Raw genomic sequence first — 17996 nt, forward strand, 5'->3', positions numbered from 1 at the left:
AGCAATATGACTCGAATGCTTGATGCCACAATGATGGACCGCCATCAGCGTTTCTTTATGGCACTTTAATTTAAGCTTTACAGCAACGCGATTCTCTGTTTTCTGTGTCGTGTAGCAGTAATTTGAGAATAACGTGGTTGGATGTTTCAATTGATCTCAAAGTGCGTGAAAGGAAGTTTTAATTCCAAGGAAAAACATTCACTCCGATGTTTCTTCATAAAAGGAGGGAGGCGTGACTATGAAGCAGAATGAGGATAGGGGAATATCAGATATTAGTATCATTTACCTGACGTAAAGTACTTAAAGAATTGGACAGTTACTTTGCTTCGAATTCATTCAAAGAAAGGCAATTAGTAACAGCAGCGAAATTAGCAAATGTGCGGTCATACCGTTAAAAAAATTATCATGTCTTTGAATCGGTCAACTATACTTTCTCGCTAAGCTAGAAACTGTTTAATGTTTCCAAAGCCACGAAAAGCGTGACGTTGGGCATAAAAATATCAACAGAAATTATAAAATAATTGTTAGCACCCAACACCGGCAAACAAATACCTAGCTGCAGCTATTCGCAACTAAAAGCAGCATTTGCTCCAATCTTTCACTATTGTAAGCTTTCATGAAGTAGCCCGTTTTGCCCGATTTATCCTTCACAAATTACATCCATTTTTGGTCAATTTGAGGGAAATGTCCCGGTTTGTCAGATAGAAATTGTGGCAACCCTAGAAACATAGAAAGCTGAACGTAAAGTTATCGCGAAATCTTACGTTCAGTTTTGTGGAATAGGAAAAATTCCACAACCAGCTGGACACAGGCAGTGCTCGCAGACCGGCACTGACTTGTCCAGCATGGTCAGACTGCCATCGACCTGTCAAGTGCCCACAGACAAGCATTCACCTGTTGGTGGGGTGTCATGATGCGTTCCTATTGGCTCCCGGACAGAGAAGGTGGGTTGATGGGCCAGAGGGTATGTGAAGACCATTGTATCCTCAGTTGTCCTCATTATTTCGTCAACCACTGTAGTGTGAAGTCGATCGCCTTGTTCTTGCTGCTGTGCGTCAGTTTCTCCTTTCTTGCGTGTATGTTACCGGTTTAGGTACAAAAATGAAACGTTCAGTAGCGGCATCAAGCACCGTCGGTAGTGCCAGTGGCGGCAAATGGCAGAGATCGTTAGAGCATGATTGGTAATTACCTGGTGGGTATAGATTCAAATCGGTGACTCTAACTTTTCTCTTCCACTAATAATTTCATAGTATTGAATCCATTTCTTCTACTTATTGTTTCAACACATATCCACCAACGCCAGCAGACACAGTGGCAAGAGCTGCTCTATCAGCAGCAGCAGCAGCAGCAGCATGGCCATATATATATATATATATATATATATATATATATATATATATATATGAGACGCCACTGTGTGTTGGCTGGTTTTATAAGTAACGAAAATGCCAAAAGGTTTGGTAGAAGTGGTGAAATCGATAAAACGAAAATACTCTATGGCTTTTTTAAATTGTAATTACGCCACTGTGTGTTGGCTGGTTTTATAAGTAACGAAAATGCCAAAAGGTTTGGTAGAAGTGGTGAAATCGATAAAACGAAAATACTCTATGGCTTTTTTAAATTGTAATTACATCCTTTATTCATCGACTAATAAATAATAGCAGGAGACCTTTTTGCAGTGATAAAACTACACGCAGCTGGTGCAAGTGTGAACTTATCATAATTTTTTTAAACACCTGTAACTGATAGAAATGTTATGCTGGTGCTTGAACGTGAAGCTACCGTGGCTTATGTTCCGGCATACGTTTGTGGGAAGTAATCAAACTACTATTCGCATAAAAACAAAAAAAGATTGCGTCTGTCTAGTCGTAATAGAAGGATAGATTGGACATGGTGAATTATGATTTCAACGCACTGGGAAGTATATCCGAATGTATGTGGTGTATACGGCTGTAGCAATACGTCCCCTCATAGGCAGCCCCTAAGCATACCCTAGCTTTTCCCTTGTTGTTCTAACGGTAGTGATGTTGATACAGTACACCAACCAGCGTCGGTGATGCTTTCCCGAGCATTACATCCGCGGGTGTGCTATTCATTACCACACAGTAGCAGACGCCTGTCCTTCATAACACTTGTTTGATAGAATCTTGGCAGGATGCAGCACCTTCCAGAAGCGCTGCCGGCCGCGCTGGTCATGCGGTTCTAGGCGCTCCAGTCCGGAGCCGCGCTGTTGCTACGGTTGCAGGTTCGAATCCTGCCTCGGGCATGGATGTGTGTGTTGTCCTTAGGTTAGTTAGGTTCAATTAGTTCTAAGTTCTAGGGGACTGATGACCACAGCAGTTGAGTCCCATAGTGCTCAGAGCCATTTGAACCATTTTTGAACCAGAAGCGCTGATTCGACGACTTTCGTCAGATAACTTCCTAGGACTGAGGAAAATGGAGACATATAGCCTGTGTGAGTTTAGATGTACTATAATTATTTTGGGTGCTATACAGATAGAAAAGATATATATTGCAGTGTTAAGTTACTGTGGCTTATGTTGTGGCATAACCAGAGAAGATGAGTGTGTGTCTTATCGTGTGGGGCGTATAGATTCAGGCCATCAAAAATGGTTCAAATGGTTCTGAGCACTATGGGACTCAACTGCTGTGGTCATTAGCCCCCTAGAACTTAGAACTACTTAAACCTAACTAACCTAAGGACATCACACACATCCATACCCGAGGCAGGATTCGAACCTGCGACCGTAGCAGTCGCACGGTTCCGGACTGCGCGCCTAGAACCGCGAGACCACCGCGGCTGGCATTTAGGACATCGATAACTCTGAGGGTATGAGAGAGATTATTTTTCTTTTACATGGAAAATTGTGTGCGCCATAGATACTGAGACTCGTTCCAGAACCATATCCATCAAGAGGAGATATCACCTGTACATCGATCAGTGTCAAATTGCAGCAGCAATCATAATAATTAATTGTAGTTGAACTGGTAAATACATTTCTGGCTTCCAATATTCTTGTGAGTCTTCTATGTATTTGATGATCTGTAGGAAACTTTTGTGGGTTTAACTGTTTGTGCAATGTAGCGATCTGTGCAAAATAATTTTGCTATTAAAAGTCTTGTCTGCAGAAAAAAAGGGCGGATGGTGTTCCCACACCAGTAACAACGGCAGTTTGACAGGTAAGTTCAGTGACTGACGAGCTATACCATTAGGAATACACCCTTTGCTATTCTGGGAAGTACTGCAACATATCTCTCTCCACACTGGACCCTACGCATCATCTTGCCAGCAACGGTACCTACGTGAATACGTATTTCGACAGGAATTTCTCAGGTTTCGAGTATGGAAGATATGCCAGCGCCTCTTCCTTATGGGGTCCAAACGGTCGCCTTGCAGATTTGATGGGACTGCCAATGCAACCCGACTCGTGCCCAATACTCGTAAACTGTCGAAATAACGCATAGCCCAGCCCACAGGCCTACTCGCAAAATAATGCAATCAATACGTGCAAGCACCCTCTACCATCCCCTGTTCAATAGAGCGCACAGGGAACCCCAACGAACTGACGCAGCCGTCAGTTGTCAAACCACACACAGGGCCTTGCTTCGGTCCCGCATGCACGAGGCAGCGATATCTCATTCATACTTGGGTACCTGAGAAATTCCTATCTAAATATGTGTTCACCTAGACACTGCAGCCAACATGAATGTGCGGGAGCGCAGACACTCCAGGGTGTGCACAGAGTCATGAGCCGCCGCTGAATGCAGGTGAAAGTTGCCTGCCTCTACTTTTGGGTATACAGCCACGGTTATACTGATGTCACAGAATTCCAAGGCGCGCTCACACGAGACACGTCCGAGCAGCACATGTCTTTACTGCTGACGATAGAATAGCACAGGGAGCATTGCTCCTAGAGCAACATGACACATGTATTTATCCATATTTAACTACCCAGAGTGTCTCTAGCCTCGTCACATTACGTCTGCATGGCGAGTCGCCATCTAAATCATTCTCACTCTTATTCTTATGTCACATGGCTTTGTAACAAAAAAAAAAAAAAAAAAGACCCAAGTCAACCTCTCCGGAATTTCATAGTGTCCCAGAAACAGTTAACGCATGCTTTCTAGATGTCTCAGCTTGTATGCTCGGAAATTCGTGACCTAACAGAACCTGTTTACGATAATAACATCGAATGCACTCATCACAGGGTTCCTAAGGTGATACCCTTCATGCTCTCAACATATGCAAACGTTCCCTCCAGTATGTGGAGGCTTCTATATCCCAGCACAAACGATGTGAATGAATCGAGCATTATGATTGGCTCTTATCTCATCTCCCCACAGAATTACTGGTGCCGCCAAGTATTGAAGTACAATCCACCTTTTCTTTGTCGGGCTTTCAGAGTTAAAATTATTATGCACAGATCGCTAAATTGTATTGACATTTAAACCCACAAAGTTGTCTACAGATTATCAAATAAATATGAGACTCACAAGAATATTGGAAGCCAGGAATATATTTACCAGTGTAACTACAATTAAATATTACAATCGCTGCTACAGTCTGACAATGATCAATCTACAGATAATGTCTTCTCTTGACGACTCCACTTCTGGGCTGAATCTCAATATCTATAGCACATACAATTTTCCCTGTTAAAAATCTCTCTCATATCCCTACGGTTATCGCAGTGTTGAATCTATACGTCCTCACGATAGGACGGACAGTCATCCTCTCTAGTCATGCCATAACATGAACAATAGTAACTTCATAATGCAATATATACACATTTTACACAACATAAGACACGGTAACTTTACAATATAATATATACATGTTTTACACATACAGTGCAGGTATCTATTATATCTGTACAGACGCGACATTCAGCGGTAATAAACTGTTTTACACTGTTCACCATATTGCAGCGACAACTAAGCCTCCCAAAGTGCTTTTTTTTTTTTTCATCTGTCTACTGACTGGTTTGATGCGGCCCGCCACGAATTCCTTTCCTGTGCTAACCTCTTCATCTCAGAGTAGCACTTGCAACCTACGTCCTCAATTATTTGCTTGACATATTCCAATCTCTGTTTTCCTCTACAGTTTTTGCCCTCTACAGTTCCCTCTAGTACCATGGAAGTCATTCCCTCGTGTCTTAGCAGATGTCCTATCATCCTGTGCCTCCTCCTTATCAGTGTTTTCCACATATTCCTTTCCTCTCCGATTCTGCGTAGAACCTCCTCATTCCTTACTTTATCAGTCCACCTAATTTTCAACATTCGTCTATAGCACCACATCTCAAATGCTTCGATTCTCTTCTGTTCCGGTTTTCCCACAGTCCATGTTTCACTACCATACAATGCTGTACTCCAGACGTACATACTCAGAAATTTCTTCCTCAAATTAAGGCCGGTATTTGATATTAGTAGACTTCTCTTGGCCAGAAATGCCTTTTTTGCCATAGCGAGTCTGCTTTTGATGTCCTCCTTGCTCCGTCCGTCATTGGTTATTTTACTGCCAAGGTAGCAGAATTCCTGATGTTAAGTTTCTCGCTGTTCTCATTTCTACTACTTCTCATTACCTTCGTCTTTCTCCGATTTACTCTCAAACCATACTGTGTACTCGTTAGACTGTTCATTCCGTTCAGAAGATCATTTAATTCTTCTTCACTTTCACTCAGGATAGCAATGTCATCAGCGAATCATATCATTGATATCCTTTCACCTTCTATTTTAATTCCACTCCTGAACCTTTCTTTTATTTCCATCATTGCTTCCTCGATGTACAGATTGAAGAGTAGGGGCGAAAGGCTACAGCCTTGTCTTATACCCTTCTTAACACGAGCACTTCGTTCATGATCGTCCACTCTTATTATTCCCTCTTGGTTGTTGTAGATATTGTATATGACCCGTCTCTCCCTATAGCTTACCCCTACTTTTTTCAGTATCTCGAACAGCTTGCACCATTTTATATTGTCGAACGCTTTTTCCAGGTCGACAAATCCTATGAACGTGTCTTGATTTTTCTTTAGCCTTGCTTCCATTATTAGCCGTAACGTCAGAATTGCCTCTCTCGTGCCTTTACTTTTCCTAAAGCCAAACTGATCGTCACCTAGCGAATTCTCAATTTTCTTTTCCATTCTTCTGTATATTATTCTTGTAAGCAGCTCCGATGCGTGAGCTGTTAAGCTGATTGTGCGACAATTCTCGCACTTGTCAGCTCTTGCCGTCTTCGGAATTGTGTGGATGATACTTTTCCGAAAGTCAGATCGTATGTCGCCAGACTCATATATTTTACACACCGACGTGAAAAGTCGTTTTGTTGCCACTTCCCCTAATGATTTTAGAAATTCTGATGGAATGTTATCTATCCCTTCTGCCTTATTTGACCGTAAGTCCTCCAAAGCTCTTTTAAATTCCGATTCTAATACTGGATCCCCTATCTCTTCTAAATCGACTCCTGTTTCTTCTTCTATCACATCAGACAAATCTTCACCCTCACTTTCAATATATTCTTTCCACCTATCTGCTCTCTCCTCTGCATTTAACAGTGGAATTCCCGTTGCACTCTTAATGTTACCACAGTTGCTTTTAATGTCACCAAAGGTTGTTTTGACTTTCCTGTATACTGAGTCCGTCCTTCCGACAATCATATCTTTTTCGATGTCTTCATATTTTTCCTACAGCCATTTCGTCTTAGCTTCCCTGCACTTCCTATTTATTTCGTTCCTCAGCGACTTGTATTTCTGTATTCCTGATTTTCCCGGAACATGTTTGTACTTCCTCCTTTCATCAATCAACTGAAGTATTTCTTCTGTTACCCATGGTTTCTTCGCAGCTACCTTCTTTGTACCTATGTTTTCCTTCCCAACTTCTGTGATGGCCCTTTTTAGCGATGTCCATTCCTCTTCAACTGTACTGCCTACTGCGCTATTCCTTATTGCTGTATCTATAGAGTTAGAGAACTTCAAACGTATCTCGTCATTCCCTAGAACTTCTTTGCGTATTGATTCTTCCTGACTAATGTCTTGAACTTCAGCCTACTCTTCATCACTACTATATTGTGATCTGAGTCTATATATGCTCCTGGGTACGCCTTACAATCCAATATCTGATTTCGGAATCTCTGTCTGACCATGATGTAATCTAATTGAAATCTTCCCGTATCTCCCGCCCTTTTCCAAGTATACCTCCTCCTCTTGTGATTCTTGAACAGGGTATTCGCTATTACTAGCTGAAACTTGTTACAGAACTCAATTAGTCTTTCTCCTCTTTCATTCCTTGCCCCAAGCCCATATTCTCCTGTAACCTTTTCTTCTACTCCTACCCCTACAACTGCATTCCAGTCGCCCATGACTATTAGATTTTCGTCCCCCTTTACATACTGCATTACCCTTTCAATATCCTCATACACTTTCTCTATCTGTTCATCTTCAGCTTGCGACGTCGGCATGTATACTTGAACTATTGTTGTCGGTGTTGGTCTGCTGTCGATTCTGATTAGAACAACCCGGTCACTGAACTGTTCACAGTAACACACCCTCTGCCCTACCTTCCTATTCATAACGAATCCTACACCTGTTATACCATTTTCTGCTGCTGTTGATATTACCCGATACTCATCTGACCAGAAATCCTTGTCTTCCTTCCACTTCACTGACCCCTACTATATCTAGATTGAGCCTTTGCATTTCCCTTTTCAGATTTTCTAGTTTCCCTACATATGCTATACATATGCTATACATATCGTCAAACAAAGGAAGACTCTTACTCATTTACACAGTTATCCCACCAAGGACAGGAGCTTGAATATTAGTCTGTGAAACCAATCTCCAACCAGGAATATATCACAGCCTACCGTGTAGATCTAGTAAAGATACAATTGATATCATCCGCCATTCAAAATCATCCCTTTTACATCATTTGTACATATACCGTGAAGACGGACTGTACCACCTTCTGCGAGACGTGCATGTATACAGACATACAGAAAATAGAGCAAACGCTTTCTGAATGTGAATGTCACTGCATAAAGTCGAATAGAGTGCTATATTACACCTCCCAATCAGTGCATTTGGGCTAGGTGTAGCTGTGCTACATTTACAAGCAATTTCAGAGCACAGAACGAGAGGTTATGTCATGATTGCTTGGACAGATCTGACATAAAGTCGATATAACTGCGAAAAATGGTGTGGGAATAGGTATAAGTTGACCAAATATACACTGAAATGCAGGGAAATTGAGGAAGTACTTGCCTATCTTCTGGTTCGCGCCAAACAATTTGAAGATGGGAACAAGGATGCGGCAACACGAGGCATCCGAGAAAACGTCGACATCGAAAGGAAGGGAATCAGGGAGGTAATCAATTTTTCCATGGAGGCACAATTATACTGTATGTCTGTTAAGGTACCAGTGATACATGCGAGTTGACTACCGTATTTGATGCTTTCAGGAGGACAGAAAACCCTTCACCTCTAAACTTACTTGCCTCTGTGTAAAAGGATGGACTGGGTGGACTGGGTGATCGATTGAGATGGAGCTGTAAAGACGTATGATTTAATGCTTGACTGATTCATTCGAGAGAAGGAGAAGTTGCTGCAGGTCAATTTTTTCCGGTGGTCTGTCCGAATGTGTCAGTTGCGTGACATAGCCTGCGTTCTACTTGTAAGTAGGGGGACAACCTATGTGCCAGCGCACGTTGCATTGTTGCCAAATTTATTGAAGATGGCGGCGATGACGTCTCCAAGATGGCGGCGTGTACACTTGGCAACATCTCATGACGTCATCCAAGATGGCGGATTTTGGCGGGAGAATAATCCAATTGTGCTACGTCCACTAACATAACCTCAAGAAAAAATGGAGCCAATTTTGAATTTTGGCGGGAAAATCGTCCAATTGTGCTATGTCCACTAACCTAAGCCTCCAGAAGAAAAAATGGTGGGAAGTTTTAATTCCAATAGGATAATGCATGCAAAGACTGTACTTGTCTTTTTATTACTATTGATTATCATTTATTAAAATTCATTATCATTCATTGTCATTCATTATCATTTATTATCATTCATTGTCATTTATTATTATAGGCCTACCTCCACTAGAAAATTGCGCCAAATTCAAATTTCAACATGATATTCTCTCGAAAACTGTACTTCTTTTTACTATTATCATTTACTATTTATTCAAGATGTCCGATTTTCTCGGTGAGAAAGCCATTCTTCTTACATCCATAGCAAAAATCTATCACAAGTTCAAATCCCCAACACCATAATTGATCACGTGTACGAGCTTTCTCCGTCACTTATCTTTTTTCACTGGTAGCCTATCATAATCGCGTCAAATAATAAACTGCACTTATAGTAACGTAATTTACGTCCTTGATTTTGCAGGGGGGGGGGGGGGGGGAGAAGGGACTGAAGACTTTATTTCAAGCAGTACGGTCATCACTTGTTCTCCAACATAGTCAGCACACACATCTTTGATATCGCAGTGCAGTCACCACGACGTCAGCAGTCCAACTGAATTAGTTCAAATCCTCGCCACCCCCTGGCAAGCGCGCGGAGACACTGGCTACGCCTGTCACGTGAGGCGGTCGGTAGCAATCGGCGCCACAAACGGTCGCACTACGTAAACATCCTCACCCGCCCACGAGCACTTAACTCTGGACACGATGGAACCTGTCGACCGCGTGCCGTACAAAGGATACGTTTGGCGCCAGAGTTTGACCGACAGTGGAATCCACCATGACCGTATAACAGCGTGTTTTCTCATTGCGACAACGCTCGCTAAATCACTCTCACCACCCCGCTATATTAAATAATTCCATTTACAATTTCATATACATATTCAAACTTGTTTAACTCCCTAATTTCAACTACTTTTCGATGACCAGACCGCCTCCTCCACCTCCTCCTAGGAACCAACGCCAAGTTTGAAATCTGCCAGTAAACAAAGCTCACTTGCGCCTCCGCCACCAACCTAAGAAAATTGTTTCAAACTAAGCCACCAGCACTCAACCTCTTCCTACATGTTTCTGTTACACGGACTCACCCTGTACAACGTCCATGGATGGAAGAACGAATTTACTTTATTTAGGAATGGAGTATATGTATCACGCCGACATGCCCCACATCATGCGTCTCAGGTCTGGACCTGCCTTTATGTCTATTGGCAGAATAGCTCATAGCTCGTTGACACCCTGCAATAACGCCTCTGCGGTGTAATGATTGACAACACTCTATTTATTATTTTTTTTAAAACAACTTATTTAACCATACAGTATATCTATCACACAATCACCCTAGACCATGTCGCACAGCCGACAGACATGCACTCAGCCATAATTCCAGTACACCCAATAGCAAACTGCTGCTAAATAATTCCTCACAGAGATGTGTAGATACGCTCAGTACTCGTAAACTATCATAATAACGCATAGCAGAGCCATTCAGATCCGCTCGCAAAATAACTCAGCAGACGTGCGCAGGTACCCTCCACTCCGTACCCTGCCCACAGGATCGTGAAGTCACCCATCCGTCTGATTTCAGACCTCGCACAGCCCCTGCCCGGCTTCCGCAAGCGTGAGTTGGCGCGGTCAACGCGCTCATCACCTGTCAAAGCACACGCAGACGTCCGTCCAGGACCGCGATCCCGACCGGCCACCGCCGAACGCGGGTGAAAGTCTACTCTATATCAACGTTTCATAATTCCAAAGCGCAGCATCCACACGCTAGACACATCATAGCAGCACATGTCTTTACCTCCTATGACACTGTTGCACACTGCTCATTGCTCCTCACACGACATTACACGGCCCTTTAACTAAACATAACTACACATCTCTGCTCTCGTGTCGTCGCGTGACCAGCCATCTAAAAACCTTCTCAATATTATTCTTACTTTACAACATTTTTTTTTATAAATAAGATGTAATTTACACCTCCCACCGCACCTAACCTCACACCTGTCCCACCATCAACATTCGCAAACGTCCTCAACCCTATCTTGACACTCATATATCACCCCACAAAGCATGCCTATCAATCAATTTACCATTCTCATCCCCTCTTTTCGAATTACAAACGTAGCCTCTATCTAAACACCAATCAACTCATCTTTCTCGCACTTTCAACAGTAAAATTAATTTTACACACACCCAGAAATACCAAACGCAATTAAAGAGTCAAACTTTTATACATAGCATCAAGCACATACGATAATATTCAAAGCCCGGTCCATATTTACCACCTCCATCTTCAATTAAATATTATTACCATTGCCCCAACATTCTGCCAGCGCTCGATTTGTACCTATTTTTTCCGCTCTTAACTGTTGTCACTAGCGGTCGAATACCACTATCTATAGATTGCATAAATTTCCAGATAAAAAAAATCTCGCCCCGCCGTTTAGAGACTCCAATATCCAAACACATAGCCTCGTTCAACTATCACTTGCTCTTATCTAATAACTCATCCATCTGGTCTGGGGGCAAGGTCATCCCTTTCTTTCTTTCTTTTCTTTCTTTCAGCAGTAGACAGCTATTTTTTTTTTTTTTTTTTTTTTTTACAGTGGTAGCTAAACTGAGCCATCAACTTAACATCACCATTCGCGAAACGTATCTTCAAATAGGTAAACACACTTACTCAATTACACAGTGGTCCCGCTGAGGACATGACCTTCAATATTACAGTTCTTAATCCAATAACCACCAAAACAAGTACTAAATGCTCAAACTAATCCCATAGCGCCTTACAAAGCGAGTGCCCGAGCGCCGCCGGCGGCTTGTCAAAGCCACATAGCTGTCCACCTAAACAGCCGTCCACTCAGCCCCAGGACCTGAATGCTGAAGTGGGCTCTCCCTATACCTTCTCTCCAGCTATTGTCTAACGACAAACAGTGCACAAATGGATTCCTGAATAGCGCAGATCTCTATCTCCCCCTTGCATCCCCAACAGGACATGTAAACAGTGTCTCCTCCAGCCAGCGAACCCGACATCATTCACCCTTCGCTCACAATTTCCACTCGCCTATATAAAACCATATTCACTCCTGCCAAAACTCACTTAATAACAAAAAAGCATTCTTCCTTTCCAAGCATATATGAGTATGCATTTATCTTCTCCCATCTGATCTCTGCAATTTAAGTCGGAGAAAGACATATCTATTACCTTCTGCGACCTGTCTATAAACAGAACAATCTCAGTTATTACAACAGGACCTTGTTTTGGCTATTCGCTGGAAATGCGCGCTATGTTGTATGCCTCAAACTAGATACAAGTACAACAGATCCTCAACACCCTATCATCTTTATCCTCTACCATCAAACAGTGAAAAAGTCATGAAGGCACCAATGTGATCCACCTCCAACGTGGACAAACGGAATTCACAATACTCCCCCCAAATAACTCAGAGTGCAGCCATCCAAGAATTCCTAACAGCTCGCCAAATCCAACACCTCAAACCACAAATGCCTATATGAAAAACAGCATATTAAATATACACACATGCTGCAGAGACCCCTTTAAAGTTTGATCACCCATACTCTAAGCGAATGAGAAGCTGCCTCTGGCTCTTGTTCAAACAGTGTTTTCTAACACGCTTTTGCATACTGCCGAGCATTTCATCTTTCTGCCGCGACTTCGAAGTCATTGTCTGATTCTAAACAGACATTAACAGAGACTGATGCACGGTCTCTCACAGGAAACTATACCTTGCACTTTATAAATCATATTCTTACAGTTGCTAGCATAACATTGAACGATTTTAAATAAAGGACACCCACAACACAAGGAAAATAGAAGAGCCTGCTGGCGTTGTAGCCACTTCCCTCGAAAGTGATTACCCACCTCTACATTTAAACTCATATGTCACAGTGACCGAATACTTTATAACTCTGCATTCAACTTCTAGTGATTGGTCATTTTTGCACACAAGTATAGGATCACCGTTTTCGGTGCTTGCAACCCTGGAAGTTGCGGTCCATCAACCAAAATTTCTCCCCCAACTCAAGCAAGCATTGTCAGTCAATCATTATGTCGTACCCAATGCACAGATGCGATGGATAAGACACCACCGATCGACTCTAATACACTCCTGGAAATTGAAATAAGAACACCGTGAATTCATTGTCCCAGGAAGGGGAAACTTTATTGACACATTCCTGGGGTCAGATACATCACATGATCACACTAACAGAACCACAGGCACATAGACACAGGCAACAGAGCATGCACAATGTCGGCACTAGTACAGTGTATATCCACCTTTCGCAGCAATGCAGGCTGCTATTCTCCCATGGAGACGATCGTAGAGATGCTGGATGTAGTCCTGTGGAACGGCTTGCCATGCCATTTCCACCTGGCGCATCAGTTGGACCAGCGTTCGTGCTGGACGTGCAGATCGCGTGAGACGGCGCTTCATCCAGTCCCAAACATGCTCAATGGGGGACAGATCCGGAGATCTTGCTGGCCAGGGTAGTTGACTTACACCTTGTAGAGCACGTTGGGTGGCACGGCATACATGCAGACGTGCATTGTCCTGTTGGAACAGCAAGTTCCCTTGCTGGTCTAGGAATTGTAGAACGATGGGTTCGATGACGGTTTGGATGTACCGTGCACTATTCAGTGTCCCCTCGATGATTACCAGAGGTGTATGGCCAGTGTAGGAGATCGCTCCCCACACCATAATACCGGGTGTTGGCCCTGTGTGCCTCGGTCGTATGCAGTCCTGATTGTGGCGCTCACCTGCATGGCGCCAAACACGCATACAACCATCATTGGCACCAAGGCAGAAGCGACTCTCATCGCTGAAGACGACACGTCTCCATTCGTCCCTCCATTCACGCCTGTCGCGACACCACTGGAGGCGGCTGCACGATGTTGGGGCGTGAGCGGAAGACGGCCTAACGGTGTGCGGGACCGTAGCCCAGCTTCATGGAGACGGTTGCGAATGGTCCTCGCCGATACCCCAGGAGCAACAGTGTCCCTAATTTGCTGGGAAGTGGCGGTACGGTCCCCTACGGCACTGCGTAGGATCCTACGGTCTTGGCGTGCATCCGTGCGCCGCTGCGGTCCGGTCCCATGTCGACGGGCACGTGCACCTTCCGCCGACCACTGGCGACAACATCGATGTACTGTGGAGACCTCACGCCCCACGTGTTGAGCAATTCGGCGGTACGTCCACCCGGCCTCCCGCATCCCCACTATACGCCCTTGCTCAAAGTCCGTCAACTGCACATACGGTTCACGTCCACGCTGTCGCGGCATGCTACCAGTGTTAAAGACTGCCATGGAGCTCCGTATGCCACGGCAAACTGGCTGACACTGACGGCGGCGGTGCACAAATGCTGCGCAGCTAGCGCCATTCGACGGCCAACACCGCGGTTCCTGGTGTGTCCGCAGTGCCGTGCGTGTGATCATTGCTTTTACAGCCCTCTCGCAGTGTCCGGAGCAAGTATGGTGGGTCTGGCACACCGGTGTTAATGTGCTCTTTTTTCCATTTCCAGGAGTGTATTATCCATCACAGCCGATATCGCGAAAAATTTTACAGTAAGTCCAACACTGGCCAATCATGTGACAGCTTGTTTTCTTAATTTCAGTATCATAGATAAACCATACATTCTCTCCTTTGCAAGTATCATTGCGCCCATTCTTAGATGACTGCTCAGCACGTCCATTCACACTTAATTCTCGAACACATAAATACAATCAAATTATACCACACAACGCTATACATATTTCTAAGACCTCGCGCATAGTACTTGAGCAATCTCTCTGCGTATGGCGGTCACAGAGCTATCTAGTCCTCTTACGTTAAAAGACCATCCTCACCTCAGCATTGACTTACCTACCCTGCAACATCGCTACCCAATTATTCCCCAACAGAGCAGATGAACACAGCTACACTACACCTCTCTTGACTGAATAGAGCTTCCTAGTCCTAATCCATCCAAGTGCACCACATTTCTCGAAATGTAACCAAGTCTTGGAGCTTAGCTCACCATATCGATCTATAGTAACAGATCTCAAAATGCCTTAATTTAATAGCATACAGTTAAGAAGAACAAGAACGGAGTGATATTTATACACAATGTAGTTCGATAGATTTTTAAGCAAGTCATCCAATCTATCATGTGTAAAGTATTGTTCTAGAGTCCATGATCGGTGCATCGAAGGTTCCGGCAAGAGAGAGAGAGAGAGAGAGAGAGAGAGAGAGAGAGAACATAAACACACACACACTCCTAAGACTAGAACGTTGAGCACTTAAAAACGGGCAATAACCTTACTTTTCCGTCCTGTCAGACATACATCCTTCTCCCCGGTCACCTTATGCTGAGCTATCTCTACCCCAATCGTAAAACTTTTCCTTGCTATGATACGAGCCCAATATAGCCCTGCGGACACGTCTAGTGCCTAATAATCACACCACATCACGAGGCAGAAATAATACTATCACTCCATAAGGTCTATATAAAAAATGATAGTTATTAGCAGCCGGTACATCCTACAAGCAAACAGATACATATAACAGCAACGTCCAACATGTGAAAATTAAAGTCATCCCGTCACCGACTCTGTAAACACCCTTCTGTCAGGTAAGTGTGTACATAATTATTACAGCCCCTCACACATACCCACAGCTAACTTGGTTATGACGCTGAAGTCTCGATTTTACACCAAGCATGCGACAGGGTGGAGATCGCATAGACCAAAGTGCATTTAGAGGAATGTGTCAACCTCCATCACACATGAGATGGAAGTCCTCTGATGACCGACGGGTTCACCATTAACGATCGCAAGTAGACAGCGCTTTAAACCACATACCGAACACGTAGCCACATACGAGTAGAACGCTGGCTATATCACGTGACTAAAGCATCCAAATAGAATACTGGAAACAAATCTACCTTCAGCAACTTGTCCTTCTCTAGAATAAATGAGTCAACGTTTGAATCGTACCTAGTTGCAGCTCTGTCTCAAGCGGTCATCCCGTACATCCTCTGTTATGATTAACACAGATGTGAGTAAGTTTAGACGTGAATGATTCTCTGCCCTCCTGAAAAACATCAAATACTACTTGTGTATATCACTGCTACCTCAGTAGACATACACTATAAAATGGTGCAAATGGCTCTGAGCACTATGGGACTCAACTGCTGTGGTCATCAGTCCCCTAGAACTTAGAACTACTGAAACCTAACTAACCTAAGGGCAACACACACATCCATGCCCGAGGCGGGATTCAAACCTGCGACCGTAGCAGTCGCACGGTTCCGGACTGGGCGCCTAGAACCGCGAGACCACCGCGGCCGGCAGACATACACTATAATATGAGAAAAAATTGACTGCCTTCCTTATTCGGCTCGCTTTGAAGTCGTTTTCCTGCATTCCTCTTGTTGCCGCATACTTGACTCCCTGTACAAATTCCCCCCTGCGAACCAGACGATAAGCAAGTACGTTCCCATTTTCTCCGCATTTCGGTGTATATTAGGTTAGTTTATATCTATGCGCTAATCAGTTTTCGCATTTCTTTAGATTTTATGTCAGATCCATCCATGCTACCACGACATAAGTTATCGTTCTGCGTTCTAAAATTGTCTTTAAATGTAATCAAGGCGTATCCAGTCACCTCCACATTTGGAGAGCGTTTGCTCTGTTCTCTGTATCTCTTTGTACATGCATGCCTCACCGAGAAAATCGGAAAGTACAGTTTTCGAGAGAACATCGTTAGAATTTGAATTTGGCTCAATTTTCTAGTGGAGGTAGGCCTATAATAATAAATGATAATGAATGATAATAAATGACAATAAATGATAATGAATGTTAATAAATGATAATGAATTGTAATAAACAAAAGTAACGTTTTGCAGCCATTATCATGTTGAAATTTGAATTTGGAGGGAATTTTCTAGTGGAGGCAGGTCAATAATAAATAATAATAAATGATAATAACTTAGGTTAGTGGACGTAGCACAATTGGATTATTTCCCCGCCAAAATTCAAAATTGGCGCCATTTTTTTAGGTTGGGTTAGTGGACGTAGCACAATTGGACTACTCTCCCGCCAAAATCCACCATCTTGGATGACGTCATGCGATGTTGCCAAGTGTACATGCCGCCGTCTTGGATGACGTCGTCACCGCCATCTTGAATAAATTTGGCAACAATGCAATGCGCGCTGGCACATAGGTTGTCCCCCTACACTTGTATACAGCCACATGTTCTGTATGTGGTTTAAAGCACTGTCTGCTTGCAATCGTTAATGGTAAACCTGTGGGTTTCCATCTCATGTGTGATGAAACTTGACACATTCCTCTAAACGAACTTTGATTTATGTGATCCCCCCTACCTCATCTTGGGTGTAAAGTCGAGACTTCAGCGTCATAACTAAGTTAGCGACAGGAGCTTGTGAGGCGCTGCAATTCCCATGTACACATTTGCCTGACAGATGTGCTACTTACAGAGTTAGTGCCAGAATGCCCTGTAATTTTCACACGTCGGACACTGCTGCTATGCGTTTATCTGTTTCCTTGTAGGATGCATGCCCCGCTACTAACGATGATTTTATATAGGCCTGATACAGGCAACGTATAATTTCTGAACCATGATCAGGTGTGAAGAGTGGACACTATACGTCTCCGCAAAGCTACATTGTGCTTGTATCACGCAAGGCACGTGTTTTATGAAAGTAGGTTGTTTTACGTTTTACGATTTGATAGGCTAGTTCATCGTAGAGAAACCAGGAAGAAGGACGTATGTAATGCGCTTGAAATATATTCCTCACAATGGAATATTAACAACGCTACATTCCATACTATTGATAGGTCGGAAACGCAGGCGATCTATGATTTTAAGTGCAGAACGTTGTAGCCTTAGGAGTGCATGTGTTTATGTTCCCTCTCTTAATACCCTTCCCCCATGAACCATGGACCTTGCCGTTGGTGGGGAGGCTTGCGTGCCTCAGCGATACAGATAGCCGTACCGTAGGTGCAACCACAATGGA

This window comes from Schistocerca gregaria, chromosome X (genome assembly GCF_023897955.1).
Source record: "Schistocerca gregaria isolate iqSchGreg1 chromosome X, iqSchGreg1.2, whole genome shotgun sequence".
Lineage (NCBI taxonomy): Eukaryota > Metazoa > Arthropoda > Insecta > Orthoptera > Acrididae > Schistocerca > Schistocerca gregaria.